At 39.1% G+C, this 15179-nt stretch overlaps 1 non-coding gene across 1 annotated transcript; it reads left to right on the top strand.

Moving 5' to 3' along the window:
• Positions 1 to 15075: 15075 nt before the first annotated feature.
• LOC148564456 (small nucleolar RNA R71) lies at positions 15076 to 15179 on the top strand. The gene has a single exon (XR_015884074.1). It is a non-coding gene; the product is annotated as a small nucleolar RNA R71 (small nucleolar RNA).

The following is a 15179-nucleotide window of genomic DNA, read 5'->3' as shown; positions in this document are numbered from 1 at the left end:
GTCCCATGTTGGAACTTAATTCTCCTAGGGAGGTGTTAATTTGCTCCCAATAATTTTGTGAAGGAAAGTGCATCCCTTGAGGCATCTCAGGGATTTCATGATGAGGAATTTCCTCATGCTCTTGTTGAGGTCTGATGATTGGATTTTTGATGGTTTAGAATTTCACAAATGAATTCTCGTTGCAAGTATAGTTCCTAAACCAATCACTAATCCTTTCATACAAAAAGTTGTTTGTCACTAAAACAAACCCCTAAAATTAATAACCGAAGTATTCAAACCTCGGGTCGTTCTCCCTAGGAATTACAATAAAGTGTCTTGTTATTGGTTATGAGTTATTTTGGGGTTTTGGATAAGAAGCATGAAAAGTAAATGGCAATGAAAATAAACTAACAACTATAAAAGGCTCTTGGCAAGGTATGAAAATTAGAAGTCCTATCCTAGTTATCCTTCTCAATTGTGATGAGAATTGTTCATTGCTACCACTTAGTTAACCCTTACTAATTAAAGGAAAGTCAAGTGGATGAATTGACTTGAGCCACAAGTCCTAGCCAACTCTCAAGGAAAGACTAGCTTTAGTGCACTCCAAACCAATTAGCAATCTCTCCAATTATCAATCAACAAAGGAATTAGATAACTCAAGTGTCACTAATTACTCTACCTAGGCCAAGAGGAACAAAATCTACACTATATCTAGAAGAGGCATTTCAACAAACACATAGAGTGCAATAGAAGTAAACATTATTGATTGCAAGAATTAAAGGAATCTACAACTACAAAGGCAAGAGATCAACAATAGAAAAGCAAAGAAGAACAATTATTATGAATTACCTCTTATTGAATTGGAAGACTGTAGAAGGAACAATACTAGATCTACAACAAAATATAAGAACAACATAAAGGAAATTATAACAAAAGAATAGAAGAAGATGAATGTAGCAACAAAGAATTGAAAAGTAGAAGTAGAAGAAAGCAAAGATTAAAATCTAGATCTAAGAACTAAACCTAATCCTAATCCTAATTCTAGAGAGAAGAGAGAGCTTCTCTCTCTAGAAACTAACTCTAAACTAATCCTAATGAGTGTGAATGATTGCAATCCCCATTGCTCTTCAATCCTTGGCTTTAAATAGCATCTTTGGCGCCAAAGTTGGTTGGGATTGGGCCCCACAACCCTTGAGAATTCGTTGGTCACGTTTTCATAAAAAAATCATAAACCAGCACCAACGCGTATGCGCACAGCACGCGTACGCGTCCATGGGGTGATTCGCAGGTGCGCGCAAGCGCCAGGTGCGCGCGCGCGTCCATGGGCGAGTTCAACTTCTTTGACTTTTCATGATTTCTCCACTTTGCATGCTTTTCTCTTCACTCCTTTGATCCATTCCTAGCCTTTTCAATCTGAAATCACTAACAAACATATCAAGGCATCTAGTGGAATCAAAGGGAGATTAAAACCATCAAATTAAGGGTCTAAAAGCATGTTTTCACATCTAAGCACAAATAAGGAGACAATCACAAAACCATGCTATTTCATTGAATAAATGCGGGTAAAAGGCGATAAAATCTCTTAAAATCAATACAGGATAAACCGTCAAAACGGGGTTTATCAAGGTCCATGAGTGGGCTCTCTTGTTTGCTCCATCCTTTTCTTAGTGATGGGCTTTTGAGATGAATTTATCAATCTCCCATGACTCGGAGGTGGAAGCAATTGCCTTCCCTTTCCTCTTTCTAAAGGTTTCTTTGGCCTTAGATACCATTAATAGTTATGGAAAAATAAAAAGCAGAGCTCGCCCTCGAGCAAAAGAAGAAAGAAAGGAGTAGAAGAAGAAGAAATAGAGGAGATGGAAGGGGTTTAGTGGTTTGGCCAAGGGGAGAAGTATTGTTTGTGATATTTGGAAATGAAGGAGTGAAGAGGGGTATATATAGGAGTGGGGGGGGGGGGTTAGGTTCGTGTATTTGGGGTTAGGATTGGGGGGGAAAAGAGTTTTGAATTTGAAGGTAGGTGGTATTTTGGGGAAAAGTGAATGAGGTGATTGGTGAAGGGTATTTGGGAAGAGATATGGAGGTGATTGGTGAAGGGTATTTAGGGAAGAGTGTTATGAGAAGGTATGAAGAGGAGAAAAGAAGAGGTGGGGTAGGTGGGGATCCTGTGGGGTCCACAGATCCTGAGGGGTCAAGGACTTAGCATTCCTGCTCCATTTAGGCGTGTAAACGCCCTTAGAGTGCAATCCTGGCGTTTAACGCCAGACTGCTGCTTGTTTCTGGTGTTAAACGCCAAGCTGTAGCCTATTTTTGGTGTTTAACGCCAGCTTGATGCTTCTTTCTGGCGTTAAATGCCAGTCTGATGCTTCTTATTGGCGTTTAAATGCCAGTAAGCTTACCCTCCAGGGTGTGCTATTTTTAATGCTGTTTTTCATTATATTTTTTATTTTTCAGTTGTTTTTGTGACTTCACATGATCATCAACCTAAAGAAAACATAAAATAGCAATGGAAAATAAATAGATATAATTAAATAACATTGGGTTGCCTCCCAATAAGCGCTTCTTTAATGTCAATAGCTTGACAGTAAGCTCTCATGGAGCCTCACAGATAATCAGAGCAGGGTTGGGGCCTCTCAACACTAAACTTAGAGTTTGAATGTGGGGGTTTTGTTTGACTCTGTATTGAGAAAAACTTTTCATGCTTCCTCTCCATGGTTACAGACGGAGAACCTTGAGTCTTGAATACAAGGTAGTCCTCATTCAACTAAAGGACCAACTCTCCTATGTTAACATCAATTATAGCTTTTGCTGTAGCTAGGAAGGGTATACCAAGGATGATGGATTCATCCTTATCCTTCCCAGTGTCTAGGATTATGAAATCTACAGGGATGTAAAGGTCTTCAACCTTCACTAGCACATCCTCTACTAGTCCATAAGCCTGTTTCATTGATTTGCCTGCCATCTCTAGTGAGATTCTTGCAGCTTGTACTTCAAAGATTCCCAGTTTCTCCATTACAGAGAGTGGCATGAGGTTTATCCCTGATCCCAGGTCATACAGAGCCTTCTCAAAGGTCATGGTGCCTATGGTACAAGGTATGAAGAATTTTCCAGGATCCGGTTTCTTCTGAGGTAATGTCTGCCTCATTAATGTATTCAGTTCATTGGTGAACAAGGGGGGTTCATCCTCCCAAGTCTCATTACCAAATAACTTGGCATTCAGCTTCATGATTGCTCCTATATACTTAGCAACTTGCTCTTCAGTGATGTCTTTATCCTCTTCAGAGGAAGAATATTCATCAGAGCTCATGAATGGCAGAAGGAAGTTCAATAGAATCTCTATGGTCTCCGTATGAGCCTCAGATTCCTTTGGTTTCTCAAAGGGAAACTCCTTTCTATCCAGAGGACGTCCCATGAGGCTTTTCTCACTAGGACTCACGTCCTCCTCACTCTCTCCAGGTTCGGCCATGTTGGTCATGGTTATGGCCTTGCACTCTCTCTTGGAATTTTCTTCTGTATTGCTTGGGAGAGTACTAGGAGGAATTTCAGTAATCTTCTTACTCAGCTGACTCACTGTGCCTCCAAATTTCTAATGGAGGACCTTGTTTCATTCATGAAACTTAGTGTGGTCTTGGATAGATCAGAGACTATGGTTGCTAGGCCAGAATGGCTCTGTTCAGAATTCTCTGTCTATTGCTGAGAAGATGATGTAAAAGGCTTACTATTGCTAAACCTATTTCTTTCACCATTATTGTTGAAGCCTTGTTGAGGCTTCTCTTGGTCCTTCCATGAGAAATTTGGATGATTTCTCCATGAAGGATTATAGGTATTTCCATAGGGTTCTCCCATGTAATTCACCTATGCCATTGCAGGGTTCTCAGGATCATAAGCTTCTTCTTCAGAAGATGCTTCTTTAGTAATGTTGGATGCAGCTTTCAATCCATTCAGACTCTGAGAAATCATATTGACTTAGTGAGTTAATATTTTGTTCTGAGCCAATATGTAATTCAGAGTATCAATTTCAAGAACTCCTTTCTTCTGAGTTGTCCCATTATTCACAGGATTCCTTTCAGAAGTGTACATGAACTAGTTATTTGCAACCATTTTAATGAGTTCCTGAGCTTCTGTAAGCGTCTTCTTCAGATGAAGAGATCCTTCAGCAGAGCTATCCAATGACATCTTGGACAGTTCAGACAGACCATCATAGAAGATACCTATGATGCTCCATTTTGAAAGCATGTCAGAGGGACACCTTCTGATCAATATCTTGTATCTTTTCCAAGCTTCATAGAGGGATTCACCTTCTTTCTGTCTGAAGGTCTGGACTTCCACTCTAAGCTTACTCAATTTTTGAGGTGGAAAGAACTTTCCCAAGAAGGCATTGACCAGCTTTTCCCAAGAGTTTAGGCTTTCCTTAGGTTGTGAGTCCAACCATATTCTAGCTCTATCTCTTACAGCAAAGGGGAAAAGTAATAGCCTGTAGACCTCGAGATCAACCCCATTGGTCTTGACAGTGTCACAAATTTGCAAAAATTCAGCCAAAAACTGATGAGGATCTTCCAATGGAAGTCCGTGAAACTTGCAATTCTGTTGCATCAGAGAAACTAATTGAGGCTTAAGCTCAAAGTTGTTTGCTCCAATGGCAGGGATAGAGATGCTTCTCCTATAGAAGTCGGGAGTAGGTGCAGTAAAGTCACCAAGCACCTTCCTTGCATTATTGGCATTGTTGTTGTTTTCGGCTGGCATGGCTTCTTCTTGTTTGAAAATTTCTGTTAGGTCCTCTCCAGAGAGTTGTGCTTTAGCTTCTCTTAGCTTTCTCTTCAAGGTCCTTTCAGGTTCTTGATCAGCTTCAACAAGAATGCCTTTGTCTTTGCTCCTGCTCATATGAAAGAGAGAAGAAGAAAATATGGAATCCTCTATGTCACAGTATAGAGATTCCTTGAGGTGTCAGAGAAAAAGAAGAATAGAAGGAGGAGGTAGAGAGGAGAGAATTCGAACGTATCAAGAGGGAGAGAGTTAAGAATGTGAAAAGGGGGGAAGAATTTTCGAAATTAATTTTAAAAAAGATTTTGAAATAATTAAAAGAAATTTTGAAAAATTGGTTGATGATTTTCGAAAATTAAAATTGAGAAAGTAGTTAAGTGATTTCGAAAATGATTTTGAAAATTAGCAATAAAAAATATATGATTAAAAATTAATTTTAAAAAGAGATAGGAGTGGGAAGATATGATTGAAAAGATATAGTTTTAAAAAGATATGATTGGAAGGATATGATTGAAAAACACTTTAAAAAGATTTGATTTTAAAATTAATGACTTGTCTAACAAGAAATTTAAAAGATATGATTCTAAAATTCAAATATTGAACTTTTCTTAACAAAAAAGTAACAAACTTGAAATTTTTGAATCAAATCATTAATTGTTAGCAAGGATTTTCGAAAATAGTGAGAGAAAAATGGAAAATATTTGATTTTGAATAGATATTATTGAAAAGATATGATTTGAAAAAAGATTTGATTTTGAAAAATTATGAAGATTTGAAAAAGATTTGAATTAAAAACTAAGTTACGTCCCTCATGCTGTGCTGGCATTAAACGCCCAGAATGGTATCCATTCTGGCGTTTAACGCCCAAAATACTACCTTTTTGGGCGTTGATCGCCCAGCCAGGTACCCTGGCTGGCATTTAAATGCCAGATCTCCTTCCTCACTGGGCATTTTGAACGCCCAGCTTTTTCTCTGTAATTCCTCTACTGAATGTTCTGAATCTTTAATTCTATGTATTATTGACTTAAAAAGACATGTTTTTGAAATTTTTTTTTTGAATTTTTAATGATGAGAGACAACAATTGAAACTAATCATGGAAAAACTAAGATCAAATAAATAATGCATGCAAGACACCAAACTTAGAAATTTTCATATTAGAGACACTAACAAATTGAGAATGTATATGAGAAACAACAAAAGACACAAAACAAGAGAATTTAAAGATCAGAGCAAGGAAATCATCAAGAACAACTTGAAGATTAATGAAGAACATAATTCATACATTCAAAAAATGTAAGGAATTAAATAAAACATGCAGGACACTGATGAGCGGATAATTTATACGCTTTTTTGGCATTATTTTTAGGTAGTTTTTAGTATGTTTTAGTTAGTTTTTATTATATTTTTATTAGTTTTTAAATAAAAATCACATTTCTAGACTTTACTATGAGTTTGTGTGTTTTTCTGTGATTTCATGTATTTTTTGGCTGAAATTGAAGGACCTGAGCAAAAATCTGATTCAGAGGCTGAAAAAGGACTGCAGATCTGTTGGATTCTGACCTCCCTACACTCGAAGTGGATTTTCTGGAGCTACAGAAGCCTAATTGGCACGATCTTAATTGCGTTGGAAAGTAGACATCCTGGGCTTTCCAGCAATATATAAGAGTCCATACTTTGCCCGAGCTTTGATGGCCCAAACTGGTGTTTCAAGTCAGCATAAAAATTATGGCGTCAAAACACCAGAACTAGCATAAAAGCTAGAGTTAAACGTCCAAACTGGCACAAAAGTTGGCATTTAACTCCAGAAAAAGTCTCTACACATGAAAGCTTTAACACTCAGTCCAAGCACACACCAAGTGGGCCCAGAAGTGGATTTCTGCATCATTTACTCATTTCTGTAAACCCTAGGCTACTAGTTCTCTATAAATAGGACCTTTTGCTATTGTATTTACACACACTTTTCATCGTGAAATATTTAGTTCATCTTTTGATCTCTTGATCATGCTTTGGGAGGCTGGCCTCACGGCCACGCCTGAACCTTGTTCTTATGTATTTTCAACGGTGGAGTTTCTACACCCCATAGATTAAGGTGTCGAGCTCTGCTGTTCCTCATGAATTAATGCAGAGTACTATTGTTTTTCTATTCAACTCAAGCCTATTTCTTCTCCAAGATATTCATTCGCACTCAAAAACATGATGAATGTGATGATTATGTGACACTCATCACCATTCTCACCTATGAATGCGTGCCTGACAACCACTTCCGTTCTACATGAAAACAAGCTTGAATGTGTATCTCTTGGGTTTCTAATCTAAGATTGAAACCTTCGTGGTATAGGCTAGAATTATTGGCGGCCATTCCTAAGATCTGAAAAGTCTAAACCTTGTCTGTTGTATTCCGAGTAGGATCTGGGAAGGGATGACTGTGACGAGCTTCAAACTCGCGAGTGTTGGGCGTAGTGACAGACGCAAAAGGATCAATGGATCCTATTCCAACATGATCGAGAACCGACAGATGATTAGCCGTGCGGTGACAGCGCATTTGGACCATTTTCACTGAGAAGACTGGAGGTAGCCATTGACAATGGTGAAACCCAACATACAGCTTGCCTTGGAAGGGCGTATGAATGATTGGATGAAGGCAATAGGAAAGCAGAGGTTCAGATGGAACAAAGCATCTTCATGTGCTTATCTGAAATTTCCACCAATGAATTACATAAGTATCTCTATCCTATTTTATATTTTATTCATCTTTTAATTATCGATTCTCCATAACCATTTGAATCCGCCTGACTGAGATTTACAAGATGACCATAGGTTACTTCAAGCTGACAATCTCTGTGGGATCGACCCTTAATCACGTAAGGTTTATTACGTGGACGACCCAGTGCACTTGCTGGTTAGTTGTGCAGAATTGTGAAAAAGAGTTGAGATTACAATTGTTCGTACCAAGTTGTTGGTGCCATTGATGATCACAATTTCGTGCACCAGACACCAAACTTAAAAATTGACACTAGACTTAAACAAGAAACACAAATTAATTTTTTTTATTTTTATGATTTTATAAATTTTGTATTTGTTTGGAAAATTATTTGGAAAAAGAAAATAAGGAATTCAAAGTTCTTAATGAGAATTCCAGGAATCATGCAATGTTAGTCTAAAACTCCGGTCCAGGAATTAGTCATGGCTTACTGGCCAGCCAAGCTTTCAATGAAAGCTTTGGTCCAAAACACTAGACATGGCCAATGGCCAGCCAAGCTTTAGCAGATCATTGCATTCAACAGCAAAATTGATAGAAATCAACAAGCTCTTGTGATGATAAGTTGAAACCTCGGTCCAAAAGATTAGACATGGCTTCACAACCAGCCAGACTTCAACAGATCATCATGAAACTCTAGAATTCATTCTTAAAAATTTTGAAGAATAAAATAGAAAATTTTTTTTTAAATTTTTTCGAAAATAAAAAGAATAAAAAGCTTAAAAATGAAATAAAATTACCTAATCTGAGCAACAAGATGAACCGTCAGTTGTCCAAACTCGAACAATCCCCAACAACGGTACCAAAAACTTGGTGCATGAAATTGTGATCTCAACTGCGCCAAGAACTTGGTACGCACGTTCATAATCTCAATTCTTTTTCACAACTCCACACAACTAACCAGCAAGTGCACTGGGTCGTCCAAATAATAAACCTTACGTGAGTAAGGGTCGATCCCACGGAGATTGTCGGCTTGAAGCAAGCTATGGTCATCTTGCAAATCTCAGTCAGGCAAAATCCAATGGTTATGAGGTTTTGATAATTAAAAGATAAAAGAAAATATAAAATAAGATAGAGATACTTATGTAAATCATTGGTGAGAATTTCAGATAAGCGTATGGAGATGCTTTGCTCCTTCTGAATCTCTACTTTCCTACTGCCTTCATTCAATCATTCATACTCCTTTCTATGGCAAGCTGCATGTTGGGGGATCACAGTTGTCAATGGCTACCATCCGTCCTCTCAGTGAAAATGGTCCAAATGCGCTGTCACCGCACGGCTAATCATCTGTCGGTTCTCACTCATGTTGGAATTGGATCCATTGATCCTTTTGCGTCTGTCACTACGCCCAATGATAAACCCATATTTCATGAGTTATTTTGTGCTTAGTTTGAGTGATTTATTCAATCCTTCACCCACTTATTCATATTAATTGCATGGTTTTACTTTCCCTTCCTTATTAGGTGATGTACTTGAAAAATATGTTTCCTAAGCTTTAAAATTAATTATTTTAATTACCTTTATTTCCATTCGATGCCGTGATTAGTGTGTTGAGTAGTTTCAGATTTTCTAAGACAGAATGACTTAAAGGATGGAAAAGGAAATGTACAAAAATGGAAGAAAAGTGCGAAACGGAGTTTTGAAGAAACTGGCATCCACGCGATCGCATGAACGACACGATCGCGTGTCAGGAGCGAAGAAGCAGCGACGCGGCCGCATGGCTGACGCGGCCGCGCGACTTGAGCATAGCGCATTCGATGCGGACGCGTGACCGACGCGACCGCGCCATAAGGAAAACTCCAGATGACGCGACCGCGTGACCCACGCGGATGCGTGACAGAGGCCACGTATCAGAATTTACAGAATACGCCCCCAACGATTTCTGAAGCCCTTTTGGCCCAGATCCAGGTACAGAACACACAGACTAGAGGCTATAAAGTGGGGGGAATGCATCCATTCAAAAGAGGAGCTCACCAATTTTTACTTCCCATGATTTAGATTTAGTCTTGAGAGAGGTTCTCTCCTCTCTCTCTTAGGATTTAGGACTTCTCTTAGTTTGTAAGAGTGACTCTCGATCCAGGTTTTACGTCTCTTTGTTTTAGCTTCCCTTTCACTTTATTTATTCCAGCACTTGAGTTGATTATTTACTTTTATAATTGAATTTATGAATTATTCCATGTTACAGATTATTATTTGAATTAATGATATTTGAGGTATTTTCAGTTTATGATTGCTCTTTTTAATTTATGTTATCATTGTTTCCGATCTGAAGATATTTTATTCCAGCAATTTACTTTTTCCCCTTTTGGTCTTGGTTAAGAAATCAGTAACTCAACAGTTACCAACTCAGCATAATTGATAATCGTTATCTTGCTAATTGAACTGAACTTCAATAATCCCAACTTTTTCTTAGGAAATAAATAGGATTCGAAGGCCAAACTAATTAGCCCCTTGACTTTCCTTTGCTTTAGTAAAGGTCAACTAAGTGGAATCTAGATTCAACTTTCATCATTGTTGAAAGAGATAACTAAGTTGGACTTCCAATTTCTCTTACCTTGCCAAAAGTTTGCTTTACAATATTTATTTATTTTAATTGCCATTTACTTTACTTGTCATTCAATTCACTTGCTTCTCACCTTCTAAACCCCGATTACGACCTTTATAGCCAATAATAAGAACATACTTCCTTGCAGTTCCTTGAGAAGACGACCCGAGGTTTGAATACTCGGTTAACAATTTTTAAGGTGTTTGTTACTTGTGACAACCAAAACGTTTGTACGAAGGGATTTTTGTTGGTTTAGAGACTATATCTACAACGCAACTATTTTTATGAAATTCTTTACTGGCAAAAATCGCAACGTCACCCAACACTCGCGAGTTTGAAGCTCGTCACAGTCATCCCATCCCAGATCCTACTCGGAATACCACAGACAAGGTTTAGACTTTCCGAATCTCAAGAATGCTGCCAATTGATTCTAGCCTATACCACGAAGACTCTGATCTCATGGAATGGAGGGCTCTGTTGTCAGGAGATGCAACCATACGTCGTGAACCTGGAGGCTAAGAGATACACACTCAAGCTATTGCAGATAGAACGGAGGTGGTTGTCAGGCACGCGTTCATAGGTGAGAATGGTGATGAGTGTCACGGATCATCACATTCATCAGGTTGAAGTGCGAGTGAATATCTTAGAATAAGAATAAGCTTGAATTGAAAAGAAGAACAATAGTACTTTGCATTAATTCATGAGGAACAGTAGAGCTCCACACCTTAATTTTTGGGGTGTAGAAACTCCACCGTTGAAAATACATAAGTAATGAAGGTCCAGGCATGGCCGAATAGTCAGCCCCTAAATCTAAGGAAAAATGTTCCAAAGATGATCAAAAGATATCCAAAGATGTAAAATAAATCACTAAAAATAGTTTTTATACTAAACTAGTAACTAGGGTTACAGAAAATAAGTAAATGATGCAGAAATCTACTTCTGGGCCCACTTGGTGTGTGCTTGGGCTGATCGTTGAAGCTTTCAGGTGTAGAGACTCTTCTTGGAGTTAAACGCCAGCTTTGGTGCCAGTTTGGAAGTTTAACTCCAGCTTGTAACTCAGTTCTGGTGTTTAACGCCAGAATAGGGCAGGAAATTGGCGTTTAAACGCCAGTTTGCGTCGTTAAAACTCTGACAAAGTATAGACTATTATATATTGCTGGAAATCCCATGATGTCTACTTTGCAACGCAATTGAGAGTGTGCCAATTGGATTTCTGTAGCTCCAGAAAATCCATTTCGAGTGCAGGGAGGTCAGAATCCAACAGCATCTGCAGTCCTTTTTCAAGTTCTGAATCAGACTTTTGCTCAGGTCCGTCAATTTCAGCCAGAAAATACCTGAAATCATAGAAAAACATACAAACTCATAGTAAAGTCCAGAAATGTAAATTTTGCTTGAAAACTAATTAAAATATACTAAAAAGTAACTAGATCCTACTAAAAACTATGTAAAAACAGTGACAAAAAGCGTATAAATTATTCGCTCATCAATGACCCTCTTTCTAATTGAGTTCTTGTATAACTTGGAAAAGCTCTTTACTTGAACAACAGCTTGAAAACATATTCTCCTAAATTTTAATTATCTGGATTTAACGGGATACGTGACATATAATCCTCTTATATTTGAGTAATTAGGATTTTTGTGGCATATAACTAGAATTGAACTTCACCCCCCTAATTGGAATTAATTGACCAAGGAATTGGCTATTGATGAATTTTAGAGGAGACTAGAAAGGTCTAAGGAATTAGGGTCTAGTCACATATAGTTGCCATAAATTGAGTCTTGCATGATTAAAATAAATTAATAAGAAAAGTCAATCCAGAAAATAGATAATTCTGAAACCTTAACTGCTCTCTCAATACTTTATTCCCAACTTATTTACTTGCTTTTATTTAATATTCTTGCTATTGTTTAATGTCTTTGAACTCTTAAACACTATTTTCTATTTGCCTAACTAAGCCAATTAATCAACCATTGTTGCTTAGTCCATCAATCCTTGTGGGATCTACCCTCACTCACCTGAGGTATTACTTGGTACGACCCGGTGCACTTGCCGGTTGTGGTTGTAAATTTCCGCACCAGTACTCATTCTTTTTTAGCCTAAAGGGGACTTCAGGAATCGCTCTTTTCTTTGCCACTACTTCATAGAAGTGGTCTTGATGTGCTTTGGTGATGAATCTCTCCATCTTCCAAGGTTTGGAGGTGGAAACAACAGCTTTTCCTTTCCTCTTTCTAGAGGATTCTCTGACTTTAAGTGCCATAAGTGTGAATAGAAAGAAAAAAGCAAGGATTTTCCAACACCAAGCTTAAAAACTTTGCTCATCCTCGAGCAAAATATGAACATAAGGGAAGAAAAGAGTAGAAGAAGAAGAGAATAGGGGAGATGGAGGGAGAGTGTGATTTGGCCAAGTGGGTCTTTAGTGGATGAAGAGTGTGTTGAAAGGGTTGGAGGAAGGGGTATTTATAAAGGTGGGATGGGGTAGGGTTCGAATGGTGGAAGGGGGATTTGGGTGGGTAATTTTGAATTTTGTAGTGGGTGGAGGTTGGTGGGAGTTATGATGGTTTTCGGAAGAGATATGGATGTAATTAGTTGAGGGTTTTTGGGAAAGAGTGTGTGGGGAAGAGCGAATTCCTTGCCCCCTTGTGGGCATTGAACGCCCAGCTCCTGCTCCTGGCTGGCGTTCAACACCAACTTCATGCTCCTCATAGGGTGTTGAATACCCATAGGAGACCACCTTCCTGGTGTTCAACGCCAGGTCTCTACCTCTTGGCTGGCATTTAACGCCAGCAATGCTGCTTTGCTTGGGCGTTGAACGCCCATTAGGGATACCCTGTGTAGCGTTCAACACCAAAATTGGCTTCTCTTCATGGGCGTTGAATGCCCATTCTGGCCTCCTTGTCAGGCGTTTAATGCCAGCAAGGTTCTTGCTCCAGGATGTTTTATTTCCAATTCTGACTGTCTCTGTTTCTATTCTAACTACTGCACATTATCACAAACTTAAAGAAACAATTATGAAATACTGATATAACTTAAATAAACTTAAAGAAAAACAAGAAAACATTAATTATTGATGGGTTGCCTCCCAACAAGCGCTTCTTTAACGTCACTAGCTTGACGGTTAGCTCGTTACGGATATGGATAGGGGCTCAGAATTTCGCCCCTTACAGTGGACTTCTTGTCCGTGCTCTCATGGATGAGCTCCACATGCTCTAGAGACAGGATCTTGTTCACTGTGTATGGAATGACTGGGTTGTCAGTGAAGACAACTCTCATGCCAGGTGAGAGGCTTTCAGTGGGGATCTTTTTGTCCCTCCAACCTTTAGGTACTTTCTTCTTAGTATCTTTATTCTCAGTGCTTGATGATGGCTGCCCAACACCAAACTTAGAATTGGTGTTTGAGGGCTCTGTATAACTTTGCACTGAAAGAGAGGGTTGGAACATTAGCTGTTGAACAATTGTCTCTCTTTTGTCAGAGGGAGAGTAAGGGTTAGGCATCTTAAATAAGATGTGGTCCTCCCATATCTGTAGAATCAGCTCTTCCTTTGGTACATCAATAATGGCATTGGCAGTGGCTAAGAAAGGTCTTTTAAGGATGATGGATTCATCATTGTCTTCCCCAGTATCCAAGATTATAAAATCTGCAGGGATGTAAAGGTTCTCAACCTTTACTGAGACATCCTCTACCAGACCATATGCTTTTTTCATTGACTTGTCTACCATCTCTAATCAGATTCTTGCAGCTTGCACTTCAAAGATTTCCAGTCTCTCCATTACAAAGAGTGGCATGAGGTTTATGCTTGACCGTAGGTCACACAGAGCCATCTCAAAGGTAATGGTGCCTATGGTGCAAGGAATTAAGAAGTGTCTGGGATTTGGTAGCTTCTGAGGTAGTTTTTGTTAAACCAAGGCATTGAGTTCCTTGGTGAGCACTGGGGGTTCTTCCTCCAATGTCTCTATTCCAAATAACTTGGCATTTAGCTTCATGAGGACTCCTAGGTACTGAGCAACTTGCTCTTCCTTAGTTTCTTCTTCCTCATCAAAGGAGGAGTGATCCTCATAATCCATGATTTGCAACAAGGCATTCAATGGGACTTCTATAGTCTCCTCATGAGCCTTAGTTGCCTTCAGTTCTTCAATGGGGGAGTTTTTAGTGGGCGTTGAACGCCCAGCTACCCTATTACTGGTGTTCAACGCCAGCTTTTGTGCCACTTTGGGTGTTAAACGCCCAGTAAGGACTTCATTACTAGCGTTCAACGCCAGGAATGGCTCCTCCTTAGGCGTTGAATGCCCAGTAAGGACTTTCTTATTAGCGTTCAATGCCAGATTATCCCTTTTAGATTTGGCCTCAACTTCTATATTGATGGCCTTGCACTCTTCCCTTGGGTTTACTTCAGTGTTACTTGGGAAAGTGTTAGGAGGGGTCTTAGGGATTCTCTTACTCAGATGACTGACTTGTACTTCCAGATTTCTGATGGAGGACCTAGTTTCTGTTATGAAACTGTGAGTTGTCTTAGAGAGTTTAGAGACTATGGTTGCTAAGTTAGAGAGGCTCTGCTTAGGAGTCTCCATATTTTGCTGAGAAGAAGGGAATGGTTTATTATTAAAACCTATTCTGGTTTCTTCCACCTTGATTATTGTTGAAACCTTGCTGAGGCTTCTGTTGATCTCTCCATGAAAGGTTAGGATGATTTTTCCATGAGGAGTTGTAGGTGTTTCCATAGGGTTCTCCCATGTCATTCACCTCTTCCATCATGGGTTGATCTGGATCACGGGCATCTCCATCATAGGAGGTGTCTTGAGGGCTATCAGCTGCAGCTTGCATTCCAATCAAATGCTGAGAGATCATATTGACCTGTTGAGTCAAGATCTTATTCTGAGCCAATATGGTATTCAGAGTGTCAACCTCCAAGACTCATTTCTTTTGAGCTGCTCCTTTCTTCAAGTGGAGTGATCCACCACTAGAGTGGTCCAATGACATCTTGGACATCTCATATAGAGTATCATAGAAAATACCTAGGATAGTCTATTCTGAGAGCATGTCAGGAGGACATCTCCTGATCAGTTGCTTGTATCTTTCCCAAGCTTCATTGAAGGATTCACCCTCTTTTTGTCTGAAGGTTTAAACTTTCACCCTGAGCTT

The sequence above is a fragment of the Arachis ipaensis genome, chromosome B5, assembly GCF_059453495.1.
Source record: "Arachis ipaensis isolate K30076 ecotype BB chromosome B5, ASM5945349v1, whole genome shotgun sequence".
NCBI classification, from domain to species: domain Eukaryota; kingdom Viridiplantae; phylum Streptophyta; class Magnoliopsida; order Fabales; family Fabaceae; genus Arachis; species Arachis ipaensis.
Note: the sequence above shows the minus strand (reverse complement) of the source record. Positions and strands in the feature narration are given on the sequence as shown.